Genomic DNA, 25849 nt, shown 5'->3' with positions numbered 1-25849 from the left:
GCCAAGGCCTGTTCGCTCCGATCAAGAAGCCGACACCGCCATTAGCTAGAGCCTTTGTGGGACAGCTTGTGATCGACGCCTGGACGTCCTCGACCTCTTCGTGTCCATGTGGCTGCAGAGACAATCTTCACTCCTTCACCTGTTTGCACCCGACATCGCCTGGTTCCATCCTGGTTCCACGGTAGTCACTGGCTAGTGACTTTGAACATTGTCCCCTCTGCTTTCAGGTCTTCACCTCTTCAGATCCACCCTTGGATCCACTGGAACTCTCCTCGACGACCCGCCTGCTGCATCTTCATCTACAGGCTCCATATACCAGCGCGACAAAACCCGACACACTTTGAGACATATGCACCCCCTTCCTGTGGGTGAGGTAACCCTGGCACTCTGGTGCTCCTGTGTAGCAATACGCCTCTAGTGTCTATGTTCCAAATTGCTAGGTTCTAGGTCATCCGGAAGGTTCCCTTTTCAGTAACTTTGTAACTTTTACGCACCATTGAGTTTGCATTGGTGCATGCGAGTGCTTTAAGCGCTGCACCTGAGTCCTGCGGGCCTTTCCCGACTTAGTCACTGCTTGTCCCGAACAGCTCCAGCGATTCCCCAGGCCGCATTCCTACTTCCTTTTCAATTTGTGGTATTAATACCGCTATTTTAGTATATGGTTTAGGTGGCCCCTAGGGCTCATCCATATTGTGCAACTTTTGTATATTTAAACAGTGTTTTGTTTCAACGCATTTGCTTCTGTGCTCATAAAGAGTATAGGGGATACTTGTATTAAATAAATATATATATATATTTTCAATATATATCTGTGTGGTGTCCTTTCATTTGGTATTCAAGGGGATTGCGTATGGTAAAACAGCTTGCTTCACATGCCTTTACAGAGTTTAGCCTAAGACTGCTTTGTCCACGCTACCTCTATGAAAGCTGGTCTATAGGGTTGACTTACAACCAATCATCACAAGGGTTGCTTGGCATGGTACAAGGTGATCACTAGAACTAGTGAGCCTCATATACAAGGCCAACTTCTCACATTGGTGAGCAGCGGTTGGGATTTGAGCTTGCTGTTGTTTTACCATTACAGTCTTTGAAAATATAATTTGAACGATCATACAGGTACCTGCTAGGTACATATAAAACAAGACTAGTATACTTAAGTTCTACTGAAAATAGTTTTTGTAGAGGATAGGGAGTAGCACACCCTGACTACAACTACTAGATCGGTTTAGTAGGTAAACACCAGTGTAGGTAGATTGCAACACATCCACCCACACTAAAGCAAGGTCTGGAGCAGAGGGGTCAACTGGACCTACCCCTGTTGAGAGTGACCCTCCAAAGTCACCATCCAAATTTGCTATGTTAAACTTTAAAGAACTGAGGCAACTGTGTACCTTAAGAGGTCTCAAGACGGGTCCAACCCCTACCACAGACCACCTCAGAGAGCTTTTAGACCAGTCTGAAGCTCTAATGACCTCTAAAGCAAACCCCACAGGGAATGTGGAAGGAGGCTCTCCCACTGGAGATGATAATACTGATGCCCCTGTCCCTGTTGTCCTGATAGATGAGGAAGACAAGATCACTGGCAATACTCAGCCTGAGGATGAGGAGGAGGAAGAGACAGAAGGAGAGAGCAGTGATTCTTATGATGGAGGAAATAGTCAGGTGCTAGCCAGAGGGCTTAGCCAGGCTACCTTAAGCCTATTTGGGACTGAGTCCGGTGTAAACCCACTCAGACCCAAAGTGGACTTAACCAGGAGCAAAATAGGAGGAGGAATCACTCCGGTGAATCCAACACCTCCCAAGCTTCTAGAGGTTCTCATGGTCAATCCAGAAGGGGGATGACAAGCCCTCAGAGAAGGGAACATGAGGCCAACATGAGAGAGGCTGAGCTTAGGATCCAGAAGCGAGAATTAGAAGTTGCCCTGTCCCCAGAGAAACTTGCTAGAGCAAGACAGCCTAGAGAGGGTGGATTAGGATCCACTGGTGGCAGCATTATCCCTCAGGATAAAGACCGCTCCTTTGACAATGGAAACCTGAGTAAGATTGTGCCCCCTACAAAGCTGGGGATGACATCCACAAATGAATGACTGCACTTGAGAGAGCATGCAGAGTGCAGCAGATCCCTCAGGAGCAGTGGGCAGCAATCTTGTGGCTCTCCTCTGAAGGTAGAGGCCGAGACAGACTCCTCACAGTTAGTGATGGGGATTCTAGAAATTACCTGGTCCTGAAGAGTGCTCTAATTGATGGGTTAGGCATACCCCCTGAACAGTACAGGTTAATGTTCAGAGAGACCCAGAAGACACAGACTCAGGACTGGTCTGAATTTGTTGAATGTGCCACTAAGGCTCTGGAGGGCTGGTTGCTGGGAAGTAAAGTTACAGACTATGAAGGATTGTACAATTTACTTATGAGAGAACGCATTTTAAATAATTGTCATAACCAGCAGCTGCATCAACACTTGGTTGACTCAGATCTGACCTCTCCCCAAGAATTGGGAAAGAAGGCAGACAAATGGGTTAGAACCAGGGTTAAGCAAAAGAACCAGAACCAGAACCAGGGTGGTGACCAAATGAAAACCGACCAGAAGGGTGGGGAGCAGAAAGCTAAAGACCAGAAGTCTTCAACAGGGCCCCAAACTAATACAGAGGGTGGGTCCCAAACTTCCAAGAAGAAGAAGAAAGAAGGTCTAAGAAAACCCTGGTGTAGTACCTTTAAAAACACATCTCACTGGACCAGTGAGTGTAAAAAGGGTGGAGCCCCCAACACTGCAGCCCCTAAGGCACCTGCACCCACTAGTACCTTTGGCAGTGTTGGTCCACAAACTAAGGGGGTAGTGGGTATCACCTTGGGAACTGAGGGAGAGTCTGACCTAGTCAGAACCCCTACACAGCCTGTTCTGATTTGTGATGGGGGCATAGATTTGCCCCCTACTATAAGCCCCAGTAATCTGGGCAAGTACAGACAGACACCTTTGATTAATGAAAAAGTGGCTCAAGCATACAGGGACACATGTGCCAGTGTCACTATGGTGACACCTAGCGTTGTGGACCCTGGACAATTCATACCAGGTGATAATTACCTGGTGACCTCTGCCAGCAATGTCACTACTACACATAGTGTGGCAATTGTTAATTTCTCCTGGGGAGGGGTAACTGTCCTAAAAAGAGTTGTGGTTAGTGCAGGTCTCCCAGTTGAATGTTTGTTGGGCAATGACCTGGAGAGCTCTCTATGGTCAGAAGTTGAGTACAGGACTCATGCAGAGATGTTTGGGATATCATCACATGTCCTTGCTGTGACTAGGTCACAGGCCAAAAAATGCTTCTCTAAACCTCAGTTCTTGGATCTTGGAACAATGGACCAAGCACCTACCAAGAAGAAGAACAGGAGGGTAAAGGCTGTGCCTTCCCACCTGCCTACAAGTGAGGATCAGCCTTCCCAGGAAGATGATCTTGAGACCCCTGAAGGAACTATCCCTGAAGAAATTGAACCTGATCAGGTTGAGTTTCTGGAGACAGGAGGACCTTCTAGGGCAGACTTGGGGCAGGCTCAGTTAAACTGTCCCTCCCTTGAACCCCTCAGACAGCAGGCTGCTGCTGAGGCTGCTGGGAATGCTCAAGGTGCCCATAAAGTAAATTGGGATGATGGGCTCCTTTATTCAGAGGGTAGAGACCCCAAGCCTGGTACAACCAGGAGGTTGGTTATACCTCCGCAATTTAGGGGCTTCCTTCTAACCTTGGCCCATGATATTTTTTAGCAGGACACATAGGCCAGAATAAGACTTGGGACAGGCTTATTATTATTATTATTATGTTTCTTATATAGCGCCTGAATTGACCCCCGAAGGGGTATCTCCACGCTTGCCTTGGGAACCCGTCCTGGCTTTTCCCTGTGAGATAGCCCCTACAGGGCATCCCCAAGGTGAAAGCCAGGCATCCCGCCATGGGGGGGGGCGGGCGTTGTGGAGATTAAGCAACCTTAATGCCCAGAGTTGCAGAGTGTGAACCCATGATTAGGTCAGGCACCGAAGCGAGAATTATCGAGTCCATGGACATTTGAGCTCAAGACCCTGCCGCGTCGGGAATTGAACCCTGGTCCCAGGTCTGACCTCTGCTTCAGGGTCTGCCTGCTCTAACCAGTGAGCCACACTTCTCCACTTATCCCTCACTTTCACTGGCCTTACATTTCTGAAGACACCAAGGAGTTTTGTCGCTCCTGTGTAACCTGCCAAGCCAGTGGAAAAGCAGATGGCACAACAAAGGGCCCCCTGATACCATTACCTGTGGTGGGGTTCCCTTTTAAAGTGTGGGGATTGATATTGTAGGTCCAATGGATCCCCCTACATCATCTGGGCAGAGATTCATTCTGGTGGTGGTGGAACATGCCACCAGGTACCCAGAGGCAATTCCCCTTAGGACCACAACAGCTCCTGTTGTGGCCAGGGCCTTACTTGGAGTTTTCTCCAGAGTGGGGTTTTCTAAGGAGGAAGTATCTGATAGAGATGCCAACTTCATGTCAGGAGACTTAAGAGCTATGTGGAAGGAATGTGGTGCCAACTACAAGTTCACCACTCCTTATCATCCACAATGCAATGGGCTTGTTGAAAGGTTCAACAAGACCCTGAAGGGGATGATCAAAGGATTACCTGAGAAGCTCAGGCGAAGATGGGACATCCTTCTACCCTGCCTTCTGTTTGCTTACAGAGAGGTCCCACAAACGGGGGTTGGCTTCAGCCCCTTTGAATTGTTTGGGAACTCTGTAAGAGGACCCCTATGTTTGGTGAGGGAAGGATGGGAGTTACCTCTCAGAAAGCCCAAGCAAGACATAGTGGACTATGTACTTGGTCTCCGCTCCAGGATGGCTGAGTATATGGAGAAGGCATCCAACAACCTTGAGGCCAGCCAAGAATTACAGAAAGCTTGGCATGACCAAAAGGCTGTCTTGACTGAGGAGCAGCCTGGACAGAAAGTATGGGTGTTGGAGCCAGTGGCCCCAACAGCACTCAAGAACAAATGGTCTGCACCCCATACCATTGTTGAAAAGAAGGGAGAGGTTACCTACTTTGTGGACCTCGGCACTCCCAGGAGCCCCCACAGGGTGCTACCTGTCAACAGATTGAAGGCATATGTTGACAGGGTAGACATGGGCTTGCTCATGGCTACAGATGAGGGGCAGGAGGAAGAGAGTGACCCTCTCCCAGACCTGTTACCTCAGAACCCTGAAGATGGCTCAGTTGATGGTGTGGCCTTAGATGGCAGCCTCACTGAACATCAGCAAAATAACTGCAGACAAGTTTTACAGTCATATAGACATATGTTCTCCTTGACGCCCAGTCAGACTAACTTGTGTACCCATGTGGTGGACACTGGTGATAGTCTTCCTGTGAAAAGCAAGATTTACAGGCAACCTGACAATGTCAGGGACTGTATAAAGACTGAGATTCAAAAGATGCTGGAATTAGGTGTTATTGAGCCTTCAGAGAGCCCCTGGGCTAGCCCAGTGGTTCTGGTCCCCAAACCTCACACCAAAGATGGAAAGAGAGGGATGAGGTTCTGTGTGGATTACAGAGGACTCAATGCTGTCACCAGGACAGATGCACACCCTATTCCAAGGGCAGATGAGCTCATAGACAAGTTGGCTTCTGCCAAATATTTGAGCACATTTGATCTGATTGCTGGCTATTGGCAAATCAGGTTAGCTGAGGAGTCCAAGGCCAAAACTGCATTTTCTACACCAGGAGGACATTACCAATTTGTGGTGATGCCCTTTGGTTTGAAAAATTCACCTGCCACCTTCCAAAGGTTGGTGAATCAAGTCCTTGCTAGGTTGAATGACTTTTGCTCAGCTTATCTGGATGATATTGCTGTCTTCAGCTCCACCTGGGAGGATCACCTGGTCCACCTGAAGGAAGTGCTAGAGGCTCTGCAAAAGGCAGGCCTCACTATCAAGGCCACAAAGTGCCAGATAGGGCAGAGTAAGGTTGTGTACTTGGGCCACCTTGTAGGTGGAGGCCAAGTTCAACCCCTGGAGAGTAAGATCCAGACCATCAAGGACTGGTCCCCTCCAACTACCCAGACTCAGGTCAGAGCTGTCTTGGGCCTGACTGGGTACTACAGGAAGTTTGTTAAGAACTATGGGTCCATTGTGACTCCTCTTAATGATCTGACATCCAAAAAGATGCCCAAAAAGGTTCAGTGGACAGTAAACTGTCAAAAGGAATTTGTTGACCTGAAGAAGGCCATGTGCTCTGCACCTATCCTGAAGAGTCCTGACTACTCAAGAGAGTTCATTGTCCAAACAGATGCTTCTGAGCTGGGAGTGGGAGCTGTGCTTTCACAGCTTAATGTAGATGGTCAATACCAGCCCATTGCTTTTATTAGCAGAAGGCTGACCCCCAGAGAGAAACGTTGGTCAGCCATTGAGAGGGAGGCCTTTGCTGTGGTGTGGGCCCTGAAGAAGTTGAGACCATACTTGTTTGGCACTCACTTCAAGATTCAGACCGACCATTAGCCCCTCTTATGGCTTAATCAGATGAAGGGTGAAAACCCCAAACTACTCAGGTGGTCCATTTCCCTACAGGGGATGGACTTTACCGTGGAGCACAGCCCAGGGACTGACCATGGTAATGCAGATGGTCTCTCCAGGTACTTCCACTTAGAACATAAAGACACAACTGGTCAAGGTTAGTCTAATGTCCCTGCGTTTGGGGGGGGGGGTTGTGTAGGAGAGTCTGCTATCCTATGGTCACCCCAAATGTTGGCTTTTTTACTTCACTGGTTTATGACTTAATGTGGCTCTGGGCCTGCTAATCAGACCCACAGCCTGCTGTTCTCTCTCTAAATTAATGCCAATGCACTTTAAGTGCATTACAAATTGGATCTGGTTCGCCTTATAGGCCCCTGTAACAGTGTACCCCAGGTACCCAGGGCATAGGTGTATCCCAGGCTTACCAGGGGCTGCAGCATGTATTATGCCACCCCTTGCCTGGCCTCCATTATTGACACAACTGGCTGATCAATAAGCTGGGGTAAGTTGGTGTAATCACCTCTTACTCAGATATAGTATACCTATATCTAACCTATTTGGAAACATGTTAACCTATGGAAGGCCTCAACAGTCCTGGAGGCAGAGTGCTTGGTTTAATGTGAGATGGTGCTCTGGCATGAGCTGAGCCCATCTGCAGCTGTTGGGAACAACTCCCTTAGCTGTTCCGGGATATTGCCATACCATATACTCTTAAGTGCATTATAATCCTCGCGGTTACTTGCTAACTTTGGTTTGGCTTTATCAAAACATGTCGAGTAAGGTGTCATACGAATTGGGATACTACCCCCTCACCAATTCTGGTGACGGGGGTAGCATTCCACCCTTCTAGAGGGACACAACATGTACATAACCTGAACCCCGGTTAAAGTTAACTCGAGCCTCAGCATCACAAATGGATGCTGCCACCACGAACACAAAAATGACCTCCTGCTGCTGGGAGTCCTTCCAGCGAGGGAGGCTTGGTCAAAGGGTTTCCTGCCTTGGGAGGTGCGAGCACCACCCCAGACAGGATTTTGTGTATTGGGTAGGACAGGGCTGAATAGAATGAGACTTGCCTGGGGCACACAAGGTGTCCCCGTGCATAAGCCAGTCCAAACCGGTGCTAGGGCTTTCCAGCCCCAGTCCTGGCGCGTAGCTGGAGAAAGGAAAGGGGGTGTAACCGCCCCCTTCCTGGTCCCACCCAGAGGAGGGACCTAGCAGGTGATTTGGCCCCTAGATTTGGAATAAGACAGGAGCTGTGTCCCAAGACTTCAGATCAGCCTGAACTCGACTTTAAACTAAGAAGAAAACTGGACTTCGACATTCTGCTGCACAGAAGACTGAAGAGCATCTCCCTTGTGGCCAAGGAGTGACCACCCTGTGAATACAGGCACCATCCAGCAACTTGACGTCTGCTTTGCCGCCACCTCCCGCCAGAGCCCGAGCCCAGAGCCCGAGCCCAGAGCCCAACAAGACCCAGATTCCCAGACATCTCAGAGCCTGATCCACAGTCCACGAGAGATGTGGGACTGGCCATCTTGGAAGATTCACAAGATTCAGACTGCGCAGCATCCGAGGCACCCTCAATGCTGTGCTTTGGGGTTTGAGAAGCCATACCACCGAGCAGCATCTGCACCGAAGATCAGCCCTCCAGCATCTCCATCATCTGCGTGGGGGCCTTTTGCATTTTGCCACTCGACGCGTCATCCCGGTTACTGGCCCGTTGGCTAGTGGCCATCTTGGCGACGAAATCCGAAATCAACACCACTTGTCTGGTTGCTCTAGACTGGCCCTTGCTCCTGTAAAAATTAGCGGCCCCTCTGACCTTGCTGGTCCGAGTGAGAAGCTTGCATTGTTTCCTGCGTGGCTAGCATTAGCCAAGGCCTGTTTGCTCCGATCAAGAAGCTGACACCGCCATCAGCTAGAGCCTTCGTGGGACAGCTCGTGATCGATGCCTGGACATCCTCAACCTCTTCCTGTCCACGTGGCTGCAGAGACAATCTTCACTTCTTCGCCTGTTTGCACCCGACATCGCCTGGTTCCTTCCTGGTTCCACGGTAGTCACTGGCTAGTGACTTTGAACATTGTCCTCTCTGCTTTCAGGTCTTCACCTCTTCGGATCCACCCTTGGATCCACCGGAACTCTCCTCGACGACCCGCCTGGAGCATCTTAATCTACAGGCTCCATAGACCAGCGCGACGAAACCCGACAAACTTTGAGACATATGCACCCACTTCCTGTGGGTGAGGTAACCCTGGCACTCCAGTGCTCCTGTGTAGCAATACACCTCTAGTGTCTATGTTCCAAGTTGCTAGGTTTTAGGACATCCGGAAGGTTCCCTTTTCAGTAACTTTGTAACTTTTACGCACCATTGACTTTGCATTGGTGCATGCGTGTGCTTTAAGCGCTGCACCCGAGTCCCGCTGGCCTTTCCCGACTTAGTCACTGCTAGTCCCGAACAGCTCCAGCGATTCCTCAGTCCCTAGGCCTACCCCCTTTTCAATTTGTGGTACTTATACCACTATTTTAGTATATGGTTTAGGTGGCCCCTAGGGCTCATCCATATTGTTCAACTTTTGTATATTTAAACAGTGTTTTGTTTTAACGCATTTGCTTCTGTGCTCATAAAGAGTATAGGGGATACTTGTAGTAAATAAATATTTATATATATTCAATATATATCGGTGTGGTGTCCTTTCATTTGGTATTCAAGGGGATTGTGTATGGTAAAACAGCTTGCTTCACATGTCTTTACAGAGTTTAGCCTAAGACTGCTTTGTCCACGCTACCTCTAGGATAGCTGGTCTATAAGGTTGATTTACAACCAATCATCATAAGGGTTGCTTGGCATGGTACAAGGTGATCACTAGAATTAGTGAGCATCATATACCAGGCCAACTTCTCACAAGAGCACATGCATTTTAGCACTGATTAGCAAAGGTAAAGTGGCCAGAGTCCTAAAGGTAACAAAAAGCGTGGCAGAAAGGTTTGGAGATAGCCCTGCAAAAAGGGCCAAGTCCAATACACGGGTCAATTCTTACTATGTCATTGGATTAAAGCTGGCCTGGCTGTTGAGGGGTGATACCCCAAAACTCGTCCCAAATTTCTTGTTCTGGTCCTGGCAGTTAAGGCTGGACTGTTCTCATGGTGAGCAGGGTCCAGAAAGGTGTGCATATGGCTGAGTCCAAACTGGAGTGGCATGGTGAGGAAAAATATGATGAATTTTAGGCCCAGATCTCTGTACTGGGGTGAATGTTTGACAATGTTGAGCATGTAGTCCATCATTCTTTTGTAATGCTATACTGAAAAAAACCATAACAGACCGCAACGTCCTTTTTTGCATCTAAGGCTGAGCACATACCCTATCAACTAAAGCCCATCATGAAGAGCATGGAGAAAAGTCGAGTTGCTATTGGCTACCCAACTTTTGCAAAGAGAAGATGCTGATACTGTCCCAGCAATTGGAGATGAGCCAGGGTGATTGCACAGGGACATGCAATGTATTGAAAGTACCTTTGTTGACTATTACTGTAAACTCTATATCTCCAAAAGGGGGACTGATGCAGACGGGAGGAGGCCATTTTTGCCACCCCGACTCGACCCAAATATAACGCAGAAGGCAGAACTGTACTAGATGGTGAGATCCCTAAGAAGGAGATTGAGCAGGCTATCTCAAATCTCCCATACAGCAAAGCTCCTGGGGAGGACAGGTTTTAATAACTGAGTCAAGAATGAAGCAGCAGAATATCTCTGTGGGGCCCTTTTAGCAGCAAAATGCTATCCAAAATAGCCATGATAATCATCCGACCAAAACTAGGAAGAGACTCCTTGCTGTTTATTAGCTATCATCTGTTCTCCATTTTTAAATACATACATTAAGAGCCCAGGAAGCATCCTGACTGCACATCCAAAGACATTTATTCCAAGTCCTTCAGGAGGGATTGGTACAAGGGCGCATGACTCTTAATCACAAGACATTGGTCACCCTGTTCATCAATGCTGAAAAGCAATTGACAGCATTGAAAGGAGCTATATGTTCTGTACGTTGGGTGAAATGGGATTGGGAGATGGTTTTATTAATAAGGTCCAATGGTGGAACACTGCTCCTCCCACACAGGTCAACTGTGGGGGCTTTCTATCTGCCACCTTCTCAATTATTAGATGAACACAGCAGGGGTGTTTTCTGTCACTTTTACTATTTTTACTGGCGATGGAACCATTATCCTCAGTCATCCATCAATCACCTCAAAAAGAGGGAATAGCTACACCTACTGGATCCCCACAATAATTGCTTAATGGGTACAATATGTTGTTAACATTCACCAACCATGACAGCTCATTGACAAAACCTCTGTGCTTCATAGCAACCTTCTTTGAGACATCTGATTCAAAAATTAATTGGGATAAGAGTGAGGTCCTGTCTCTGTCACTTGTCATGTTGTGGGATACTTGTTTCAATGGAAACAACCCCATCTCAAATATCTAGGCATTCTTATTAACAGCCTGGACCCACTTATTGCTTAGATGGATTCTCCTTTACTTATTGATGTGGGGGCGTGATGACCCTACATTTTACTCATATCATGTAAATATTGCCTATGTTAGTCCAGAATTAACGTTTGCAAAAAGTCGACAAGTGTATCAAGAACTTTTCTCTGGTGACATGAGAGTGCAACTGAAAACCTCCAAAATGATTGCTCAAAGGAGAAACAGGGGTCTACGCTTATTATGTACATATCACTCCTACAAAAGAAGCAGTCTTTTCTGGGATATGATGTAGTTTACGGCCACACCATTTGCCCTGCCCACAATGATATTCAAGACCTCCTCTACCATTTATCACACGTCCCTAATGTTCCTTTTTGTAAAAATTGCATTCTGGCTCATCGATAACACTTCATCGGGCCCAAGACAGAGAGTATGGCCCGGTGTGGAGATTATGGCCAAAGCCAAAGATTCAGGCCCTACCAAGGATGTAAAGATGCGACTTGTAAATGACCACTGTGAATACCAAAAGTCGTAAAGTTAGACTTTTGTCTCAGATTGCCTTTGTGAATCGGGCTAGCTGTCTTCTTAGTTTCATACAACATTCATAGAAAAAGTTGTTTTAGATCAATAAAGGACCTCACAAATGAGAAATGGGAGGGTGTCACAGAGATTATTTTCAGTAATGTTAGTTGGCTGCTACTGTGTCATAATATGTGTTTGACCTTGACTGGTTTATCCTCAAAATTTTTGTCTTTTTCTGACACTGTTTTCATTGGCTATAGGATTCTGGGCACTTTACCACTGGTGATCTGTGCTAAACTGCAAATGCGCTCCATGATTGGCATATTTGATGTACTGGTAAGTCCCTAGTAAAGTACACAGAGTGTGCCAGGGCCTGTAAATCAGATACTGCTAGTGGGTTTGCATGAATGGTTGTGCCACCCACATGAGTAGCCCTTTAAATGTAACTCAGAACTTGCACTTCAGGATTTGTGAAGTGCCATTTTGTCCTGGCAAGTGCACCCACTTGCCAAGCCTACATTTTCCCTTTCCTTACATGAAAGCAACCCCTATGTTAGGCCCAAGATACCCCCATGGACATTGTGCAAACTATGTCAAGGGTACATGTCCTGATAGTGTACATGTAACATATCTTGATAGTGTGTGACATGTCCTGATAGTGAATACTGTGTATTTTGTTTTTCAGTATTGAAAGGATGTCTGTTCCATAGGCTTATCATTGGGGCTGCTCCGTAACATTTTACATGTGTAGGTTTCCATAAGAACAAGATAGAAAAATTTAGTTTAGGCTCTTTTAACCCCTTCGCTGCGGGGGTTAATCCCCTGCTGTGCTGGGGGGGAGGGGGGCACGCACAGGGCTCCCAAGCTCATGACGAGCTGAGCTTGTCATGAGCTACGGCGCTCCTGTACTCATGACGAGCTCAGCTCATCACAGGTGTATTGCCTCCCGTGGAACGCTCAGCACAGCGGGGGTATTCTCCCCGCACCTGAGCATTCCACGGGCCATGACGAGCTCAGCTCGTCATGAGCACTGGAGCGCCATGGCTCATGACGAGCTCAGCTCGTCATGAGCATTCAAGGTGTTAACTCAGAATTTTTGATAAAGGTGGTTTTTAAATTCTGTGTTTGAAAATGCCACTTTTAGAAAGGGAGCATTTTCTTGCTTTATCATTCTGGGTGCCTCTGGCTGTTTGTGTATTCAACCTCTGATGTTTGAGTGATAGGAGCTGGGGATGTGCATTCTCTGTAGGCAGTCACTAGGGGGTTTGAGGTGTGCCATGCCCTGCCAGGGTATCTCTTCACAGGGCTGAATAGACCTGGTCTGCATTTACAGTGGTGAGAGGAGTTTCACTTGCACCCCTAATAGGCTGTGTCTTCTTTTTCACAATGCTGTCTCCGCCCCCTGTGGTCATGCTGCATCGGGAACGACAGGACTGGTTTGGACTGGGTTAAGAGAACTTTGTCGCAAAGAGAACAATGACAAAATGGGGTATAAGTATTGCACCTAATACTCCAGAACTTCAGATTACTTCAAGGAACAAGAGTACTTTGCCAAGTAGTAGAGTAGAAGGACTGTGTGAGGAGAGCTGCCTTTATTTGTCTGAGGGGTGAATTGGTCTGCATTTGTTGCTTCTGTCTGTGGTGGAGGAAAATGACTGCCTCTGTTTACCCTGCTATGGTATTCTGCTTGGGAAGAATCTCCAAGGGATGTGTGTGCTTGCCTCCTATTGGAAGTTTCAGGGAAATAAAAGACTTCATAAGAAATGGTCCTGGTTGGATAGTCTGCCTGGAAGTAGAGTGGAGAACTGTGTGAGGAGCACTGCCCCATGTGTGTGGGGTGGGGCTGCCTGCAGTTGCTGTTCCTGGCTGGAGCAGGAGAGGACTGGACTGTTCTTCTCCACTTTCATACTTGGATCTGTGTGTGAGGAGCACTTCTCCTTGGACCAGCATGGGGGAGTGCTTGCTGTGAAAATAGCACAGTATGTCCCAGGCAAGAGCATATGGAGAGCTCTTTGCTTATATGTAGCACTACATAAGTGGACAAGTCCATGCCTCGTAAATGAGAAGGCCTGTTGAAAAGTAGCTCTGCCTCTCGTCAGCTGTGCGCGCTCTGAAAAGTTCTTGGCATTACGAGTAATGAGCCGCTTGCTGCTGAAATCTTAACACATCACATGAAGGCCTGACATTGCCAAGCAACTGGAAGAGGCGAGTATGGCCCACTCGATTCCCTGGCATGCAAGAGGTCTCATTGCATTGGCAGGCAACCAACGCGGCCTCCTGGAGTTCCTGGTGTCACGGCCAGGAAGCCGATGGGCCATGCACCGCAGAGATAAAGAGCACCTCCAGCCCCTGAGACATCAGGGAGAGCTCTATGTGCGGCCTGACTGGTGAGAGACCAGGCCACACCAAGGAGATTCTTTCTGTACAACGCAGCTGCACAGCATTCGCAGGCCGCTGCAATTGCGGGTCATTCTGCCTTCAGGAGAGCTAGTGAGGTCTACTCACCCACGGGGGCAGGGCGGTTCCGCCCCCACCCCATCCTGTGGGCATTTTCCTTTTTTGGGGGGGCAATTGTGTTGGGCAGCAGCCGCACCCCAGCTGGGTGCAGCTGCCTTGGCAAAACCAAGCACTTAGAAGCCCGAACGGGAACCCTGCTTGATCCTGCAGTGTGTGCCCTATCCCAGGTTGCTGCATTCCTGGGGGCGGGCGAAGAGAGGCCATAATTGGAACATTAAGGAGTGCAGTGTCCTGACTAGGGAAATTACGGTATCCCCTAGAAAAACAGTGCTGGAGCTCTGGGCCCTATTGTTTATGGTGTTTTACAGTTATTCATGTAGTATGGTTTCATCTGTGGAGATTTATGTGACTGTCCTAACCTGAATTGCATTTCTTGCCATGAGGCTTTAGACATATAGTTTGCCTGCACTGTCGGGATAACAAGTACTGTTATTTTAAAAAACTGCCTAATATACACAATGATGGTGTAGGTTGTTGTTTTTTCAATGATTTCAAGACATAGGCAACTAAGAATTACTTGCTCAGTTGCGATAACTGTGATGTTATGCCTGCTAATATTTTTAGAACGTGTGCAATCTACAACTATTTATGTGATTGCACTTTCTATACTGTTATGACGATTGTCTAGTGGCAAAGTGATTTTATTATCTATGTGACATCATGACAAGTGCTTAGTGGGACAGTGATTTATGTGATTATGGTCTAATGTGTTTTATGTACAATACAAAGGATATTTGTATATAACCTTGTGTGGAGTCTCTGTGTGGTGTGCCTAGTGTGTCATTGGTGTATGTGTGTATTGTGCAAACACTTTGCACATTGCCTCTGGGATAAGCCTGACTGCTCTGCCAAGCTACCAAGGGGGTGAGCAGGAGTTATTTGTGTGTAACTCCCTTACCCTGACTAGAGTGGTGGGTTCTGCCTCGTTTAGGTGCATACCCTATTCAATTAGAAACCCCATTTCTAACACTAGGTGTATCAACTTTAGAATTTAGAGAGGTGTGCTTGCACACTGTCAGTGACCTGGGTAAAGAGGGCATAAAAGATCTGAAATTGGATCGTAAATTCAAAGCTGTTCCCAACAGGGCCCCCCAAAATACATTCGTCCCCAGGGCATCAAAATCATTAAGATGTCCCTGCTTATGAAATCTTCTTATTTGACCGATTCTGGCTCTCTGCAGACCGGGAATGCCCCCACTATCATTGTACTGGTGTGCTGGAAATAATCAATGAAACTTAAAAACAATGATAACCATAAACATTCCGAGCCTATGTTTAAAGTTCAGTACACTATTGTCCACTTGGACATGCAACATGCGTTCGTGTCATTGTATCACCTTCTATTGCAACATTATGACTCCATAACTGCTTACAGCCAAACACTATTTAATCGTTTCCCCGTGCTACATCACATTTGCAGCTTTTTTACACCCCCACACTAGCAAGACCTTCACGATGAACATCATTCTCCACCATCAGACACATTGATAGCTTCTTCCCCTTCATTTTGTTAATTCAGTGATGGCTCTGGGGAAATGCCAAATGTTTACTTTTATTGCAGCCCTCTTAACATGATTCATACGCTGTTTGCAATACGATGAAATACAGATTTCACATGGTTTATTATTTAACAAGACAACATCGATACCCATTTCCATGATATGCATATCAGAATGATTAAAAGTGCAAAAATGGTACATGCCTGCCCCCATTCCCTGGTGCACATATTTGATTTTTGTATTGTTTGCTAATATAATGATTACTTTTTGTATCATTGTTATTACTGAATGATGCTGATTGCTGGTTGTTGTAGTTATATGTTGTTATTCTATGTTTCTGATGATGATGTGGATGATGAATATTATTATTATTTTTACTACCTTGTGCTCTAGACTTCAGTTTACACTATCCATCTGAAACTAGGAAGCTGAAATTGGGTACCACAGGCCTCATCTATGGCATTTTGGTGTAGGGGAGTGCAGCAAGGCACCTTGCTCCACTGCCTACGGCAAAGTAAAAGGGCAAGAATGCACTGTATTTAAGAAATACGGTGGTTTCCTATCCTTTCTATCTGTGCCGTTTTGGCAGACTAGCTCCTACGTAGGTACCCTCTGTTACAGGCAGGATTGTTTTTGTGCAGGAAGGGTCAATTTCCTATGCAAAAACAATCCTGAGAGGCGTTTTGTTCTTTCTATGTAAAGATGAAAAAATACAGAAGAAATAGTTATATTTCTCTTCCTTATACCTCCCCTGGAGAGTCGTACGGTATTGGCGTTTCCTAAGGTTTAAGTGATTAAGTATATCAGGGGCAGCATCAAAACCCATGGGGGTTGTGTGGGAAAACCCACTACACCGCCCATAGAATGCATCCATGGCGTCGAATAAGGCAACGCATTGTCTTTCAATGCCTTGCCTTACTCCATATCTATGACCCCATTCAAAGCCATGCAAAGTGGTTTTGCGTGGCCTCATCAATATGGTTGAGAGGTTTGCACATCCGGACCGTCAGTAAAGGTAATGCTCCGGCAGTGGAAGCCTCCCATAAATGAGACCCCACATGCCTTCTGTCGATTAGTTCTCTGATTTGTGGAATGCTCACTTTGTGCTAGAGGTGCTTGGGGACAAACTGATCATTCAAATAGTGCATATTCTCATTTATGGCATGCACAAGTGCCCCACCATAACAAATTTCTGTGCACACAATTTGCATCCATAATTCCTCCTTTGGTGTAATCAGGGCCTTTATGGTTTTTCTTTCCTTAGCACAAAAAGAATTGCATTGGATTTCATTATCTGTATGACAAAGGCTGTGATTACAAGCATTACATTTTATCGCAACTAACAAATAACAATACCAGGGGGTACATTATTTATCAGAGGTGATAAATATCACCTATTATGAGTTTGTGGGGAATAGCATGCAGATTTTGGTGCTTAGCGCAGCAAAATCCTCATGATACAGTAACTACTATATGCCTTTCCCCTGTTAAATTTCAGCAGGTTTGACTTGCTGAACTTTAGGGAAGGTTGAGATGCGTTAAATGACTTTCAACTATAATTATGACTAGTGTGTATGGCTCTGAATACACCGACCCACTTGAAAATAGGCCCAAAATGGTGAACCTCTGTTCTATATCCCATGTTTTCATATAACAGTATATCCACTACATGAATCTAGAAGGCTGAATTCATCATTATAATAAATTCTAATAACGAAAGAGTGGTTGGTGGGAGAAATTGTTTCATTCAAACTAAAACCACTTACACTGGCTGAAGAGGGTCAGAGTCATTTCCAATTGCCTAGATGAGATTGACATTTACCTTTGTGTTGATAGAACTGTGGCGAAAACTACAAAGTGCATTTCAAAAAATGTATTCTATCAGAAAGGTACCCATCAATTTTGAAGAGGTTTCCTTCCTATTTAAGTGTAGTAACTAGAATTTTTTTAGAAATCAATAAAGTATTAGAAGGTCATACTAAAATGTTAAAGAATCAATGAAAAATAACTCAAAATAGCTAAGCAATTAATTTCCTCTATGCTGAAGTTTTTTCCACATCTATAGTCAGAGCAATTTAGGGATTTTAAATGGGTTTTTTTTAAACTAAAGAGTCTATACCATCATCAAAATCACACTTAAATTGGTTCCGTGTTAAGCAAGTGGATTTTTTAATTTAATTTTTTATTTTCCTCCAAGGTCAAGCTAAAACCATTTTGCAGCACTGTATTCGCTCTTCTAGATCACGGCAAAAAGTGTTTATCAATGCCTCATGGCTCACCTGCAAGCCACGTACTCTTACACTCATTTTCTTTAACTTGGGTTTTTTATGTATACAGTTCAAAGGTACATTATGCTACCCTTTACTTTCCCTTTTTGTTTCTATAATGTGTGATTTATCCCCCCACACACACATTTTTGCCTTCCGTATATTGTAGATTACTACATCTACCTTCTTAAATCACTAAATCACTATACTACTCCAATTGACTTTCACAATTTTAAAATGTTGAAAAAACACAGACGTGCCTTTCTTCATGTACTGGGGTTCTAATCTTAATTCCTTGCTTTATCCTTGTCAACTAGGAGAACTGCTAACTGTTCATTTTTTTCTCGGGCCACGATGGACATACTTGAGATGCCAATTTCACAATTCTTCAACAGAACAAAATAACTAACCCCCGTTATCAAATGAAGGATAATCCTGGGAGACAACAACTTGTCTCTCTATGTCCAGAACAGAATAAATACATCTGTATGCCAGTCCGACTGAGTCCTAAAGGTAAAAGTTAAATCTCTCAACTTTTTCAACTTGTCATTGGTACTGCAGGTCACAATGCGCATCAGTGAAGTAGTTGATTTGGTGTAATTTAGGACCATATCCACTTCGGAAAAAAATTTAGAACAGTCCTGTAATATTTTTGACAAATCGAACTTCAGACTTCTTAGAGTGGCAATCAACAAGTAAGAAGGCAAACAAAAATTAAATAAAGAAAGTTTAAGGCTTCCTCGCAATGACCAATGCTTACCGTCTCTACTCAAATGTGTGCCACGCTACCGGTTACGTAGTAAGTACATCAGTATTTGAATTCACACCTAAAAATGTTCACACATCACACTGCCTCACAAATTTGTCCACCTCCTAATCTCTACCAGTCCGCAATATTTTCCAAAGAAGACAGCCCCATATGACAATGACGTCACTCCACAAAGTTTGAATGACAAATACCTTCTTATTAGATTCATTTTTCATTCCTGAGGTGACTGGAGCATTCCAACAACTTAATAGACACTTGAGCATTGGAATGGAGAGGGACCTCTATAGATCTGATTGTCAGCTATTACTCCAAGCATCAGTTGTTACTGGCTTTTGAAGCAGCTGGCTGATATTATTATTATTATTACTAATTTTATTAAGCGCACAGCTACCCAAAGGTTTCCCGGCGCTAACCAACAAAGGTATGAGATTGCAACAGATTACTGGTTGAATAGCCATGTCTTCAGGTCCCTGCGGAACTTCAGATAGTTGGGCTCAGTCCGAAGACGAGAGGAAGGGAGTTCCACAGGGATGGACCCAAGAAGGAAAAGGAGCGACCTCCCATTCTTGCTCTCTTGATCCTTGGAATTAGAAGCTTGAATTGGGTTGATGATCTAAGGGTACGGGAAGGAACATAAGAAAGAATAAAAGATTTAAGGTATTGTGGGGCGTTGCCCGCAATGATTCTGTGTATAAAACACAGAGCCTTAAACTTAACCTGGCTCTCAATACGGAGCCAGTGAAGGCTACGTAGAAAGTGGGAGATGGAAGACCTGTTAGGGAGTTTGCCAAGAAAGCGAGCTGCCATGTTTTGAACAGTCTGCAATTTCCGGACAATCTCCTTGCCGGCACCCAGAAAGAGAACATTCCCATAGTCCAGGCGGGAGGTGATTAGTGCCTGGACTACGGTTTTCTGGGCGTCAAGAGGGAGCATCCAGATGATTTTCTTTAACCACTTGAGAATGACCGTACACGTGGCGGAGACTTTCACAACATGGTCCCTCATTGATAATTGGTCATCAAAAATGATGCTCAAATTTCGAGCAGTTCTGGAGGGCAAGGGAGGGGTGCCCATTTGGTCAGGCCAGTGAGAGGGCCCCCATAGATCACAATTAGTTCCAAACAGAAGAAGCTCAGTTTTCCCTCCATTCAGTTTTAATTTATTCTCGTACACCCAAGCAGAGATATTACTAAGCCCGAGACGTAGGGAAGAAGGGAGGTATGTGTGGCTGGTGGATAATGAAAAGATTAACTGAGTATCATCAGCATACGAGTAGATGTAGAGCCCCGCTTGCTCCGCAATCGTAGCCAAAGGTCTCACGTACAGATTGAAGAGAAGGGGGCTCAAGATGGAACCCTGCGGAACCCCGTATGCTGATGTATGGGTTTTGGATGCTGATGAGGCTGAGAAAACCTGGAACGTCCTATTGCTCAGGAAACTAGTAAGCCATTCTAAGGCACGATGGGAGATGCCAATAGATCTGAGGGTGTTAATAAGGGTAGAGTGGGAAACCGTATCAAATGCGGCACTTAAGTCCAGCAGGATAAGTGCCACGGTTTCCCCTCTATCCACCAGATGCCTACTAGTTTCCGAGACTCCCAATAGTGTAGATTCAGTGGAGAAGCCTGAGCGAAAACCCGACTGAGAAGGATGTAAAATAGTGTGGGCTTCTCTACTCTACATCGTTGAACCTTAAACAAAATGAATACAAAATGTTGCTTATCGCTGTAATCTATTCTAATTCTCTACTTGTGTTATCCTCTAGGTGCTGCCTAAGCATGGGTAGGTGTGATAAAGAATCAGCTTTGGTGCTGCTTTTGCATGGAACATATTTGATCAGTAGGAAGGATATTCCTGCATTCGCGAACAAACATAAGCAATCCCCACAGTGGCGGAATAACTTTCACCAAGGGCAATTCTGCTGATCATAGGTTAGTGAACTGATGTTAGGATGACCTTTCTGCATCAAACATAGGGGTACATTTACAAGAATTACAGCTAACCACATTTTGTGTTGTTTAGCGGCAATGTTCTTGATGGTGTTTATCGGCAAAAACTATTGCCATGTTAGCGAAGTATTTACAATACATCGCTACATGGTGATAGTATCAGTTAGCCGTGGTGAAAACTGCCACAAACACTAGTGTCAAGGTGATAAAAAAAAGACGTTAGCAAAAGAAAAGTAACGAAAGGCAAATTAGCGACAAAAACAAATCATGGTAGTCAGCCCAACATATCTTTACAGCCTCTAAAGCAAAAATAGCCTATAAATCCACCTACAATGGAAAAAACCAAAAAAAAAACAACGGAATGCAGATTGGAGGAGCCAGGGCCAAGTTCAGCATACGACAACAACCCCCCCAAGCCAGGATGACCAGGAACTTCAGAATCAGGGCCTATTTATGAAAAGAGGTGCATCACTGGGGAAAACCAGTGATGGAGCATTTTTCATTGCGCCATCCTTGCAATGCCATCGCAGCTGATGCCCGGAAGAGCGGGCGGTCTCCAGGGTCCAGAGGCCTCATTGGGCAAGCGCCTGAGACCAGGAGTGGGAGGCGGCAGGGCTGTGGAGTCACTGCGGCCTGGTGGTAAAGGCGGGCCGCATCGGGCCCAAGACTGTGGGCCGTGGCAATAGACGTTGAGGTGTTGGCGATCACCCTTACATGGTGGCAAAGTCTGGCAGGTCACATTGAGACACGTTGCTGACCTGTCTGAGAATACCGCCTGGTGCTCCTTGGAGCTGTGATCGGTAGAGGTGCTCCTGCACACTGACTTAGGGAGCTCTGCATTGCATAGCAAATGCCACTAATACACCGGTGTGCCTGTGCCTGGAGAAGATTGCCAAAGGTGGGCTATGCCGCTCTGCATCACAGGCCAAAAGATTTAGCACTGCTCGGATGCTGTGGAGGGTGAGTCCCCTGAGCTTTGCTGAACTTGTGCGGTGGGAGCGCTGCTCCTTCATGCCTAAGGGGGCCCTGTTGCATCACCCAAATCAGGAGGCTCCCCAGCAGACTCATTGGCGACTGCTGTACCCAGGCTTGTGAATTTTCATCTGTCTGAGGCTCCTACTGGCAGGGTCACAGATTCAGTGAGAGCATGGCAGAATGAACCCTGGTGTTGCTATCCAGATGAGGATAAGAAGGGACAGGGAGTGAAGGAGGCCCAGGAGTCAAGTTGGGACCAGGCCTGGTGCCTGTGTGTGGCGCACACCATGCCCTGAGCAATCCCTGCACTGCCCCTGACCTACTTCAACAAGTGCACCGCACAAGACTTGTGGGGGACACCAATAACTTGTTCTAGTCATTGATTTTGGCCCTTGGTGGTGGCGCCTGCCTGGGGTCGGTTCAGGCCTACGGCCTTGGGTGCACAGTTTGGTCTGCCGTCACTCACTGGGGCACTAGGGAACATGGAATCTGGTCACCACTTTTAGGTGGGAGGAGGCAGCCATGTGGTGCTGCCTTTCCCTCCCCCTGGTAGGGAGCTCTTGGGTGTAAGGGGGATTTCCATCAGTGCCGCCCGAATGAAGATTCCTGGCTAGCATACACCTGACTGCAGGAGAGAGGCTGGCTGGCCACACTGCACTGCATGTTATACATGGTGCCTGGGTGTCTGGTGCAACGATGGCCCGCCTGCATATCGGGGCGGCATCTACATTTGGCCGCTCCTCCGTGTCGGTTAACTGAGCAGCTGATATTCTTGGGCCAGTGTGGCAGGTGACAGTGGACAGCCTGGACTTCAAAATAGATTCTGTACTCAAAGTGGGTACCTCTCTCGAACAAACAGGCACTTCCTTCAAGGGCTGCACAGACAAAATTACAGTTGACTCCATCCAGAAGCGCACAAATCAAAACGGCATGGAGCAAAAACTGGCCAAAATCCCCCGAGTACCCTAAGCACAGCATTGGAAGTATAGCAGCTAATAGTGCATGTGAAGTCACTGGCAAGAGCAGCAGAGGATGTGGAGGGCCTATCCCAGCGTAATAATGTGAGGGTGTTGGGTCTGCCTCGGAAGCAGAATCGGCTGATGCAGTGGCATATACTGAGACATGGTTTGAGTGCCTTACTGCCAGCAGGTGCACTAGACCCTTTCCCTTCCACATCCTGCAGAGATCGTGCCACTGTCCTGAGGAAGATACATAAGCTAGGGAAGGTCAAACTGGATAGTGCCACGTTATTTTCTTCCCTGACTATGCCACGAGGGTGCAGAAGCAGAGGGGCTCATCTCTAGTGGTTAAGCAATGCCTCCAAGAGTTTGGAATCAAATACCCCCTCCAATACCCGTAAAGGCTGCAAGTGATCTCAGATGTTGAGATGCAACTCATTGACACCGCTGAGCAGGTTTGGACCTGGCTTGGACTGGTTGTCAGGTGCTGCGGGCAGGGAGTTAATGGTCTGTGCAACAAGCTGTTATTCGTGGAGCAAGTCCTACTGGGAGATATAGGAGGAGCAGGCGATCCTTCCACAACTACAAGCCGCCCCCTCAGCAACAGATTATACAAGAGAGATGGAATGAGCTGAATGCAGCAGCCACAATGTACAATCACACTCAAAGACAGGATCCCCTGATCGCTGCCTCTGCGATGTGGGCTCCACTGCAATGTGGTCATCCGGTGCAGAGTCCGTGCAGCCCCCAAATGTGACTCCTCCAACGGCAGATAACCTAATATAATGTTAATCAAACAGAATGATTCCCTTGGGTCGTGTACAGGAGAAGCTTGGAATTAGCTATAACCACAATCTAATATAAACACACTAACTAAAGAAATTAATCAAAAATGAAGTTACATAACAATTTATTGAAACAATAAAAAGACAATTTACAATTACACTGGAAAAAATGTTAAAAAACAATTAAAATACTATATAATTTTGTGACCAGCACAAAAATGAAGGACAGACAAAACTCAATTGTAAAACATAGAAATTAGAAATTACAAAGCGTACATTCACAATTAAAATTTCAACATCCCCTGGTTTTATAACCTTACAATCTTATATACACCGGGGGGGGGAAAAGATGAATTGTACAGAAAATTGCGTCGACGCGTTTCGGTGGTTTGCGTATTATTATGTGCCACCTTTATCAAGACTATTGATTTGTTGTCTGTCGTGTTACTGGATCCTTATGGTTGTCCTGTTTGGTCAGGTGGGATTCCTTATTATGTAGGAGATAAAAATTCTTTCAGGATGTGAGGAGATATTCTTATTGGGCGGTAACTATCTGGAGGTTACTAATGATTCTCCTATCCGATAAGGATTAGAAAACTTTTCAAAGTCTGTAAATCTTCAGACACTTCTATGTCACTACTCTTTAGTTGTTCTTGACTTGTAGCGGGGATGAATATCAAGATCAATGGCGGTTGGCTTCAATGACCAGAACGGAGACCCGATACGAACAGACGCTTTTGCTGTAGCAGGGGATACGATAATACCATTTTTTAAGAAACTACCCCAACGCTCACAAAAGTAAAGGCAGCTCACCGCGCCTCTATTATTCCTTCTACTGCGAGATCTCTTTTTGACCATTATAGAGAGACCCGTTCTGGTCATTGAAGCCAACCGCCATTGATCTTGATATTCATCCCCGCTACAAGTCAAGAACAACTAAAGAGTAGTGACATAGAAGTGTCTGAAGATTTACAGACTTTGAAAAGTTTTCTAATCCTTATCAGATAGGAGAATCATTAGTAACCTCCAGATAGTTACCGCCCAATAAGAATATCTCCTCACATCCTGAAAGAATTTTTATCTCCTACATAATAAGGAATCCCACCTGACCAAACAGGACAACCATAAGGATCCAGTAACACGACAGACAACAAATCAATAGTCTTGATAAAGGTGGCACATAATAATACGCAAACCACCGAAACGCGTCGACGCAATTTTCTGTACAATTCATCTTTTTCCCCCCCCGGTGTATATAAGATTGTAAGGTTATAAAACCAGGGGATGTTGAAATTTTAATTGTGAATGTACGCTTTGTAATTTCTAATTTCTATGTTTTACAATTGAGTTTTGTCTGTCCTTCATTTTTGTGCTGGTCACAAAATTATATAGTATTTTAATTGTTTTTTAACATTTTTTCCAGTGTAATTGTAAATTGTCTTTTTATTGTTTCAATAAATTGTTATGTAACTTCATTTTTGATTAATTTCTTTAGTTAGTGTGTTTATATTTGATTGTGGTTATAGCTAATTCCAAGCTTCTCCTGTACACGACCCAAGGGAATCATTCTGTTTGATTTCGGTTTAACACCCCAATTCCCTTGTTTACTTCAAGGGGTTCCTCTCTCTTTTCATAACCTAATATAATGTTGACAGGTTGTGTGTCTCTGCTTCTTCCACGGGTACAGACCGCTCTGGAGAGTCTCTGGTTTTCTGCGGTTCCTGGTCTCCAGCTTCCTTTTGCTGATGTTTTTGTACAGAGGTCAGCACTTTGATGGGATCAGGTCCAGTTGTCACCCAATGGGAATGGAGCAGTTGTTCAGGTGAGCGATGCATGGCAGGGGTTGTAGTGGTCTCCTTGATGCTCTGAGCTGCAATGGCAGGAGGTCCATGGCGTTGTTGACCTTGCCAAGGACGGAATGTGGGAGTTTTTCTATTATCCAATGCCCTAGTAACATTCTTGCAATTCTGCGATGTCACATGTTTGAAATTCTGGTTGCACAATGTGCCACAGCATGTGTACAAGGCCACGCAAAGCCACTTTGTTGCTTTTCACAGACTTTTGAATATGTGCCACTTTCACACATTGAACAGTGTGAAAGGGTCATTCAATGGGTGTTGCTGTGGGCATTCCCACGACAAACCAAAGCAATCTGAAGCATTTCCAAGTTTACAAGAAACCGTAAACCTTCGGAATGCATCAGAATCTAATAAAACCCCAAGGGTGGCGTTTGGGAGGTGCTACAAGGATAAATGTTTTAATTTCTCCTCTTTTTTAACTTGTTCTATGTGTGCAGCATCAGCTGCTGCAATTAAGGAATTTCCATAATCTAGGTGGCTAACCACAAGCGCCTGCGTGAGAGTTTTTCTTGTGTGGACAGGTAGCCATTGAAGTGCTTTTTTCAACATGTTCATTATCCCAAAATAGATGCCACATTTAAATTTCAGTGTCTCTCATTAAGAGGCTATTGTCAATTATAATGCCTATGTTTTTAGCACCTTTTTGGGTTGAGGAGAGGTGCCTAAATCAGGTGGCCACCAGCTAAATATCACAATTTCAAACTTTTCACCATTGAACTGTAAGCACTTGTGGGACA

Source organism: Lissotriton vulgaris, chromosome 4_1 (assembly GCF_964263255.1).
Source record: "Lissotriton vulgaris chromosome 4_1, aLisVul1.2, whole genome shotgun sequence".
Taxonomy (NCBI): domain Eukaryota; kingdom Metazoa; phylum Chordata; class Amphibia; order Caudata; family Salamandridae; genus Lissotriton; species Lissotriton vulgaris.
The sequence above is the reverse complement of the archived record's forward strand: the minus strand, read 5'-3'. Positions refer to the sequence as shown.